Genomic DNA, 9976 nt, shown 5'->3' on the forward strand with positions numbered 1-9976 from the left:
CACATAAATACCCAAGAAAGTGGATGGGAAAACGGCGGCGCGGTTGCTCAATTGGTAGAGCATCGCACGCGAAATGCGAAGGTTTTGGGTTCGGTTTCCACCTGCGGCAAGTTGTTTATTCATTCACTTTATTTTCCGTTAATTTATCGTTTCTTTTTTTCATTTATTAACCACAAGTGATTTCCCCTATGGTGTCCTTGGTGTCAGTGTTTGTTGGCTTCTTATGATATGACTAGTAAAAATCGGGCCGATCGGTTAACCCCCTTTCTTCTCGTTTATTACATAACGAGGGTCTCGAATCCGGCAACATTGATGTCTTCAGGTAGCATATGTTGGTTTATTGAGCAGTTGCCTTCACCAAAAAGATCACGTTCTCATAACGCCTGCGGCAACAAGGACGTTCCACGTCCGCCGCCAAGTTCTGTGAGTGGTGGCGCTGGCTAACACTCCCAGGTTTCTACTATAGGACACATAAATACCCAAGAAATTGGATGGGAAAACGGCGGCGCGGTTGCTCAATTGGTAGAGCATCGCACGCGAAATGCGAAGGTTTTGGTTGCGGTTTCCACCTGCGGCAAGTTGTTTATTCATGCACTTTATTTTCCGTTAATTTATCGTTTCTTTTTTTCATTTATTAACCACAAGTGATTTCCCCTATGGTGTCCTTGGTGTCAGTGTTTGTTGGCTTCTTATGATATGACTAGTAAAAATCGGGCCGCTCGGTTAACCCCCTTTCTTCTCGTTTATTACATAACGAGGGTCTCGAATCCGGCAACAATGACGCCTTCAGGTAGCATCTGTGGGATTATTGAGCAGTTGCCTTCACCCAAAAAGATCACGTTCTCGTGACGCCTGCGGCAACAAGGACGTTCCACGTCCGCCGCCAAGTTCTGTGAGTGGTGGTGCTGGCTAACACTCCCAGGTTTCTACTATTGGACACATAAATACCCAAGAAAGTGGATAGGAAAACGGCGGCGCGGTAGCTCAATTGGTAGAGCATCGCACGCGAAATGCGAAGGTTGTGGGTTCGGTTCCCACCTGCGGCAAGTTGTTTATTCACCCACTTTAATTTTCATTAATTTTTCGTTTCTTTATTTCATTTATTAGGCACAAGTAATTTCCCCTATGTTGTCCTTGGTGTCAGTGTTTGTTGGCTTCTTATGATGTGACTAATAAAAATCGGGCCCCTCGGTTAACCCCCTTTCTTCTCGTTTATTACATAACGAGGGTCTCGAATCCGGCAACATTGATGCCTTCAGGTAGCATATGTGGGTTTATTGAGCAGTTGCCTTCACCAAAAAAGATCACGTTCTCATCACGCCTGCGGCAACAAGGACGTTCCACGTCCGCCGCCAAGTTCTGTGAGTGGTGGCGCTGGCTAACACTCCCAGGTTTCTACTATAGGACACATAAATACCCAAGAAAGTGGATGGGAAAACGGCGGCGCGGTAGCTCAATTGGTAGAGCATCGCACGCGAAATGCGAAGGTTGTGGGTTCGGTTCCCACCTGCGGCAAGTTGTTTATTCATCCACTATATTTTCCATTAATTTATCGTTTCTTTATTTCATTTATTAAGCACAAGTAATTTCCCCTATGTTGTCCTTGGTGTCAGTGTTTGTTGGCTTCTTGTGATATGATTAATAAAAATCGGGCCGCTCGGTTAACCCCCTTTCTTCTCGTTTATTACATAACGAGGGTCGCGAGTCCGGCAACAGTGATGCCTTCAGGTAGCATATGTGGGTTTATTGACCAGTTGCCGTCACCCGAAAAGATCACGTTCTCGTGACGCCTGCGGCAACAAGGACGTTCGACGTCCGCCGCCAAAGTCTGTGAGTGGTGGCGCTGGCTAACACTCCCAAGTTTCTACTATAGGACACACAAATACCCAAGAAAGTGGATGGGAAAACGGCGGCGCGGTAGCTCAATTGGAAGAGCATCGCACGCGAAATGCGAAGGTTGTGGGGTCGGTTCCCACCTGCGGCAAGTTGTTTATTCATCCACTATATTTTCCATTAATTTATCGTTTCTTTATTTCATTTATTAAGCACAAGTAATTTCCCCTATGTTGTCCTTGGTGTCAGTGTTTGTTGGCTTCTTGTGATATGATTAATAAAAATCGGGCCGCTCGGTTAACCCCCTTTCTTCTCGTTTATTACATAACGAGGGTCTCGAATCCGGCAACAGTGATGCCTTCAGGTAGCATATGTGGGTTTATTGACCAGTTGCCGTCACCCGAAAAGATCACGTTCTCGTGACGCCTGCGGCAACAAGGACGTTCGACGTCCGCCGCCAAAGTCTGTGAGTGGTGGCGCTGGCTAACACTCCCAAGTTTCTACTATAGGACACACAAATACCCAAGAAAGTGGATGGGAAAACGGCGGCGCGGTAGCTCAATTGGAAGAGCATCGCACGCGAAATGCGAAGGTTGTGGGGTCGGTTCCCACCTGCGGCAAGTTGTTTATTCATCCACTTTATTTTCCAATAATTTATCGTTTCCTTTTTTAATTTATTAAGCACAAATAATTTCCCCTATGTTGTCCTTGGTGTCAGTGTTTGTTGGCTTCTGATGATATGATTAATAAAAATGAGGCCCCTCGGTTAACCCCCTTTCTTCTCGTTTATTACAAAACAAGGGGCTCGAATCCGGCAACATTGATGCCTTCAGGTAGCATATGTGGGTTTATTGACCAGTTGCCGTCACCCGAAAAGATCACGTTCTCGTGAAGCCTGCGGCAACAAGGACGTTCCACGCACGCCGCCAAGGTCTGTAAGTGATGGCGCTGGCTAACACTCCCAAGTTTCTACTACAGGACACACAAATACCCAAGAAAGTGGATGGGAAAACGGCGGCGCGGTAGCTCAATTGGTAGAGCATCGCACTCAAAATGCGAAGGCTGTGGGTGCGGTTCCTACCTGCGGCAAGTTGTTTTTTCATCCACTTTAATTTCCATTAATTTATAGTTTCTTTAGTTCAGTTATTAAGCACAAATAATTTCCCCTATGTTGTCCTTGGTGTCAGTGTTTGTTGGCTTCTTATGATATGACTAGTAAAAATCGGGCCGCTCGGTTAACCCCCTTTCTTCTCGTTTATTACATAACGAGGGTCTCGAATCCGGCAGCAGTGATGCCTTCAGGTAGCATATGTGGGTTTATTGACCAGTTGCCGTCACCCGAAAAGATCACGTTCTCGTGACGCCTGCGGCAACAAGGACGTTCCACGTCCGCCGCCAAGGTCTGTAAGTGATGGCGCTGGCTAACACTCCCAAGTTTCTACTATAGGACACACAAATACCCAAGAAAGTGGATGGGAAAACGGCGGCGCGGTAGCTCAATTGGAAGAGCATCGCACGCGAAATGCGAAGGTTGTGGGTTCGGTTCCCACCTGCGGCAAGTTGTTTATTCATCCACTTTATTTTCCAATAATTTATCGTTTCCTTTTTTAATTTATTAAGCACAAGTAATTTTCCCTATGTTGTCCTTGGAATCAGTGTTTGTTGGCTTCTTGTGATAGGAATAATAAAAATCGGGCCCCTCGGTTAACCCCCTTTCTTCTCATTTATTACATAACGAGGGTCTCGAATGCGGCAACATTGATGCCTTCAGGTAGCATATGTGGGTTTATTGACCAGTTGCCTTCACCCAAAAAGATCACGTTCTCGTGACGCCTGCGGCAACAAGGACGTTCCACGCACGCCGCCAAGGTCTGTAAGTGGTGGCGCTGGCTAACACTCCCAAGTTTCTAGTATAGGACACATAAATACCCAAGAAAGTGGATGGGAATACGGCGGCGCGGTTGCTCAATTGGTAGAGCATCGCACGCGAAATGCGAAGGTTTTGGTTTCGGTTTCCTCCTGCGGCAAGTTGTTTATTCATGCACTTTATTTTCCGTTAATTTATCGTTTCTTTTTTTCATTTATTAACCACAAGTGATTTTCCCTATGGTGTCCTTGGTGTCAGTGTTTGTTGGCTTCTTATGATATGACTAGTAAAAATCGGGCCGCTCGGTTAACCCCCTTTCTTCTCGTTTATTACATAACGAGGGTCTCGAATCCGGCAACATTGATGCCTTCAGGTAGCATATGTGGGTTTATTGAGCAGTTGCCTTCACCAAAAAAGATCACGTTCTCATCACGCCTGCGGCAACAAGGACGTTCCACGACCGCCGCCAAGTTCTGTGAGTGGTGGCGCTGGCTAACACTCCCAGGTTTCTACTATAGGACACATAAATACCCAAGAAAGTGGATGGGAAAACGGCGGCGCGGTAGCTCAATTGGTAGAGCATCGCACGCGAAATGCGAAGGTTGTGGGTTCGGTTCCCACCTGCGGCAAGTTGTTTATTCATCCACTATATTTTCCATTAATTTATCGTTTCTTTATTTCATTTATTAAGCACAAGTAATTTCCCCTATGTTGTCCTTGGTGTCAGTGTTTGTTGGCTTCTTGTGATATGATTAATAAAAATCGGGCCCCTCGGTTAACAACCTTTCTTCTCCTTTATTACGTAACGAGGGTCTCGAATGCCGCAACATTGATGCCTTCAGGTAGCATATGTGGGTTTATTGACCAGTTGCCCTCACCCAAAAAGATCACGTTCTCGTTACGCCTGCGGCAACAAGGACATTCCACGTCCGCTGCCAAGGTCTGTGAGTGGTGGCGTTGGCTAACACTCCCAGGTTTCTACTATAGGACACATAAACACCCAAGAAAGAGGATGGGAAAACGGCGGCGTGTAGCTCAATTGGTGGAGTATCGCACGCGAAATGTGAAGGTTGTTGGTTCGGTTCCCACCTGCGGCAAGTTGTATTTTCATCCACTTTAATTTCCAATAATTTATCGTTTCTTTTTTTCATTTATTAAGCACAAGTGATTTCCCCTATGTTGTCCTTGGTGTCAGTGTTTGTTGGCTTCTTATGATATGACTAGTAAAAATCGGGCCGCTCGGTTAACCCCCTTTCTTCTCGTTTATTACATAACGAGGGTCTCGAATCCGGCAACAGTGATGCCTTCAGGTAGCATATGTGGGTTTATTGACCAGTTGCCGTCACCCGAAAAGATCACGTTCTCGTGACGCCTGCGGCAACAAGGACGTTCCACGTCCGCCGCCAAAGTCTGTGAGTGGTGGCGCTGGCGAACACTCCCAAGTTTCTACTATAGGACACACAAATACCCAAGAAAGTGGATGGGAAAACGGCGGCGTGGTAGCTCAATTGGAAGAGTATCGCACGCGAAATGCGAAGGTTGTGGGTTCGGTTCCCACCTGCGGCAAGTTGTTTATTCATCCACTTTATTTTCCAATAATTTATCGTTTCATTTTTTAATTTATTAAGCACAAATACTTTCCCCTATGTTGTCCTTGGTGTCAGTGTTTGTTGGCTTCTGATGATATGATTAATAAAAATGAGGCCCCTCGGTTAACCCCCTTTCTTCTCGTTTATTACAAAACAAGGGGCTCGAATCCGGCAACATTGATGCCTTCAGGTAGCATATGTGGGTTTATTGACCAGTTGCCGTCACCCGAAAAGATCACGTTCTCGTGAAGCCTGCGGCAACAAGGACGTTCCACGCACGCCGCCAAGGTCTGTAAGTGATGGCGCTGGCTAACACTCCCAGGTTTCTAGTATAGGACACCTAAATACCCAAGAAAGTGGATGGGAAAACGGCGGCGTGGTAGCTCAATTGGTAGAGTGTCTCACGCGAAATGCGAAGGTTGTGGGTCCTGTTCCCACCCGCAGCAAGTTGTTTATTCATCCACTTTATTTTCCATTAATTATCGTTTCTTAATTTCATTTATTAGGCACAAGTAATTTCCCCTATGTTGTCCTTGGTGTCAGTGTTTGTTGGCGTCTTATGATATGACTAGTAAAAATGAGGCCCCTCGGTTAACCCCCTTTCTTCTCGTTTATTACATAACGAGGGTCTCGAATCCGGCAACAGTGATGCCTTCAGGTAGCATATGTGGGTTTATTGACCAGTTGCCGTCACCCGAAAAGATCACGTTCTCGTGACGCCTGCGGCAACAAGGACGTTCCACGTCCGCCGCCAAAGTCTGTGAGTGGTGGCGCTGGCGAACACTCCCAAGTTTCTACTATAGGACACACAAATACCCAAGAAAGTGGATGGGAAAACGGCGGCGCGGTAGCTCAATTGGTAGAGCATCGCACTCAAAATGCGAAGGCTGTGGGTGCGGTTCCTACCTGCGGCAAGTTGTTTTTTCATCCACTTTAATTTCCATTAATTTATAGTTTCTTTAGTTCAGTTATTAAGCACAAATAATTTCCCCTATGTTGTCCTTGGTGTCAGTGTTTGTTGGCTTCTTATGATATGACTAGTAAAAATCGGGCCGCTCGGTTAACCCCCTTTCTTCTCGTTTATTACATAACGAGGGTCTCGAATCCGGCAACAGTGATGCCTTCAGGTAGCATATGTGGGTTTATTGACCAGTTGCCGTCACCCGAAAAAATCACGTTCTCGTGACGCCTGCGGCAACAAGGACGTTCCACGTCCGCCGCCAAGGTCTGTAAGTGATGGCGCTGGCTAACACTCCCAAGTTTCTACTATAGGACACACAAATACCCAAGAAAGTGGATGGGAAAACGGCGGCGCGGTAGCTCAATTGGAAGAGCATCGCACGCGAAATGCGAAGGTTGTGGGTTCGGTTCCCACCTGCGGCAAGTTGTTTATTCATCCACTTTAATTTCCAATAATTTATCGTTTCCTTTTTTAATTTATTAAGCACAAGTAATTTCCCCTATGTTGTCCTTGGTGTCAGTGTTTGTTGGCTTCTTATGTGATGACTAGTAAAAATCGGGCCGCTCGGTTAACCCCCTTTCTTCTCGTTTATTACATAACGAGGGTCTCGAATCCGGCAACATTGATGCCTTCAGGTAGCATATGTGGGTTTATTGAGCAGTTGCCTTCAACCAAAAAGACCACGTTCTCGTGACGCCTGCGGCAACAAGGAGGTTCCACGTCCGCCGCCAAGTTCTGTGAGTGGTGGCGCTGGCTAACACTCCCAGGTTTCTAGTATAGGACACCTAAATACCCAAGAAAGTGGATGGGAAAACGGCGGCGTGGTAGCTCAATTGGTAGAGTGTCTCACGCGAAATGCGAAGGTTGTGGGTCCTGTTCCCACCCGCAGCAAGTTGTTTATTCATCCACTTTATTTTCCATTAATTATCGTTTCTTAATTTCATTTATTAGGCACAAGTAATTTCCCCTATGTTGTCCTTGGTGTCAGTGTTTGTTGGCGTCTTATGATATGACTAGTAAAAATGAGGCCCCTCGGTTAACCCCCTTTCTTCTCGTTTATTATATAACGAGGGTCTCGAATCCGGCAACAGTGATGCCTTCAGGTAGCATATGTGGGTTTATTGACCAGTTGCCGTCACCCGAAAAGATCACGTTCTCGTGACGCCTGCGGCAACAAGGACGTTGCACGTCCGCCGCCAAGGTCTGTAAGTGATGGCGCTGGCTAACACTCCCAAGTTTCTACTATAGGACACACAAATACCCAAGAAAGTGTATGGGAAAACGGCGGCGCGGTAGCTCAATTGGTAGAGCATCGCACGCGAAATGCGAAGGTTGTGGGTTCGGTTCCAGCCTGCGGCAAGTTGTTTATTCATCCACTATATTTTCCATTAATTAATCGTTTCTTTATTTCATTTATTAAGCACAAGTAATTTCCCCTATGTTGTCCTTGGGGTCAGTGTTTGTTGGCTTCTTGTGATATGATTAATAAAAATCGGGCCCCTCGGTTAACAACCTTTCTTCTCCTTTATTACGTAACGAGGGTCTCGAATGCGGCAACATTGATGCCTTCAGGTAGCATATGTGGGTTTATTGACCAGTTGCCCTCACCCAAAAAGATCACGTTCTCGTTACGCCTGCGGCAACAAGGACATTCCACGTCCGCTGCCAAGGTCTGTGAGTGGTGGCGTTGGCTAACACTCCCAGGTTTCTACTATAGGACACATAAACACCCAAGAAAGAGGATGGGAAAACGGCGGCGTATAGCTCAATTGGTAGAGCATCGCACGCGAAATGCGAAGGTTGTGGGTTCGCTTCCCACCGGCGGCAAGTTGTTTTTTCATCCACTTTAATTTCCAAAAATTTATCGTTTCTTTATTTCATTTATTAAGCACAAGTAATTTCCCCTATGTAGTCCTTGGTGTCAGTGTTTGTTGGCTTCTTATGATATGTCTAGTAAATATCGGGCCGCTCGGTTAACCCCCTTTCTTCTCGTTTATTACATAACGAGGGTCTCGAATCCGGCAACAGTGATGCCTTCAGGTAGCATATGTGGGTTTATTGACCAGTTGCCGTCACCCGAAAAGATCACGTTCTCGTGACGCCTGCGGCAACAAGGACGTTCCACGCACGCCGCCAAGGTCTGTAAGTGGTGGCGCTGGCTAACACTCCCAAGTTTCTAGTATAGGACACATAAATACCCAAGAAAGTGGATGGGAATACGGCGGCGCGGTAGCTCAATTGGTAGAGCACCGCACGCGAAATGCGAAGGTTGTGGGTTCGCTTCGCACCGGCGGCAAGTTGTTTTTTCATCCACTTTAGTTTCCATAATTTATCGCTTCTTCATTTCATTTATTAAGCACAAATAATTTCACCTATGTTGTCCTTGGTGTCAGTGTTTGTTGGCTTCTTATGATATGATTAATAAAAATGAGGCCCCTCGGTTAACCCCCTTTCTTCTCGTTTATTACAAAACAAGCGGCTCGAATCCGGCAACATTGATGCCTTCAGGTAGCATATGTGGGTTTATTGACCAGTTGCCGTCACCCGAAAAGATCACGTTCTCGTGAAGCCTGCGGCAACAAGGACGTTCCACGCACGCCGCCAAGGTCTGTAAGTGATGGCGCTGGCTAACACTCCCAAGTTTCTACTATAGGACACACAAATACCCAAGAAAGTGGATGGGAAAACGGCGGCGCGGTAGCTCAATTGGTAGAGCATCGCACTCAAAATGCGAAGGCTGTGCGTGCGGTTCCTACCTGCGGCAAGTTGTTTTTTCATCCACTTTAATTTCCATTAATTTATAGTTTCTTTAGTTCGTTTATTAAGCACAAATAATTTCCCCTATGTTGTCCTTGGTGTCAGTGTTTGTTGGCTTCTTATGATATGACTAGTAAAAATCAGGCCGCTCGGTTAACCCCCTTTCTTCTCGTTTATTACATAACGAGGGTCTCGAATCCGGCAACAGTGATGCCTTCAGGTAGCATATGTGGGTTTATTGACCAGTTGCCGTCACCCGAAAAGACCACGTTCTCGTGACGCCTGCGGCAACAAGGACCTTCCACGTCCGCCGCCAAAGTCTGTGAGTGGTGGCGCTGGCTAACACTAAAAGGTTTCTACTATTGGACACATAAATACCCAAGAAATGGATGGGAAAACGGCGGCGCGGTAGCTCAATTGGAAGAGCATCGCACGCGAAATGCGAAGGTTGTGGGTTCGGTTCCCACCTGCGGCAAGTTGTTTATTCATCCACTTTATTTTCCAATAATTTATCGTTTCCTTTTTTAATTTATTAAGCACAAGTAATTTCCCCTATGTTGTCCTTGGTGTCAGTGTTTGTTGGCTTCTTATGAGATGACTAGTAAAAATCGGGCCGCTCGGTTAACCCCCTTTCTTCTCGTTTATTACATAACGAGGGTCTCGAATCCGGCAACATTGATGCCTTCAGGTAGCATATGTGGGTTTATTGAGCAGTTGCCTTCAACCAAAAAGACCACGTTCTCGTGACGCCTGCGGCAACAAGGAGGTTCCACGTCCGCCGCCAAGTTCTGTGAGTGGTGGCGCTGGCTAACACTCCCAGGTTTCTAGTATAGGACACCTAAATACCCAAGAAAGTGGATGGGAAAACGGCGGCGCGGTAGCTCAATTGGTAGAGCATCGCACGCGAAATGCGAAGGTTGCGGGTTCGGTTCCCACCTGCGGCAAGTTGTTTATTCATCCACTTTATTT

At 46.5% G+C, this 9976-nt stretch overlaps 2 non-coding genes across 2 annotated transcripts; both read left to right on the forward strand.

Moving 5' to 3' along the window:
* Positions 1 to 2849: 2849 nt before the first annotated feature.
* On the forward strand, positions 2850 to 2922 carry TRNAL-CAA (transfer RNA leucine (anticodon CAA)). The gene has a single exon. It is a non-coding gene; the product is annotated as a tRNA-Leu (tRNA).
* A 3208-nt stretch (positions 2923 to 6130) lies between these two features.
* TRNAL-CAA (transfer RNA leucine (anticodon CAA)) lies at positions 6131 to 6203 on the forward strand. Its single transcript has one exon. It is a non-coding gene; the product is annotated as a tRNA-Leu (tRNA).
* The last annotated feature ends 3773 nt before the right edge of the window (positions 6204 to 9976 follow it).

Source organism: Dermacentor andersoni, chromosome 7 (assembly GCF_023375885.2).
Source record: "Dermacentor andersoni chromosome 7, qqDerAnde1_hic_scaffold, whole genome shotgun sequence".
In the NCBI taxonomy this organism is placed as follows: domain Eukaryota; kingdom Metazoa; phylum Arthropoda; class Arachnida; order Ixodida; family Ixodidae; genus Dermacentor; species Dermacentor andersoni.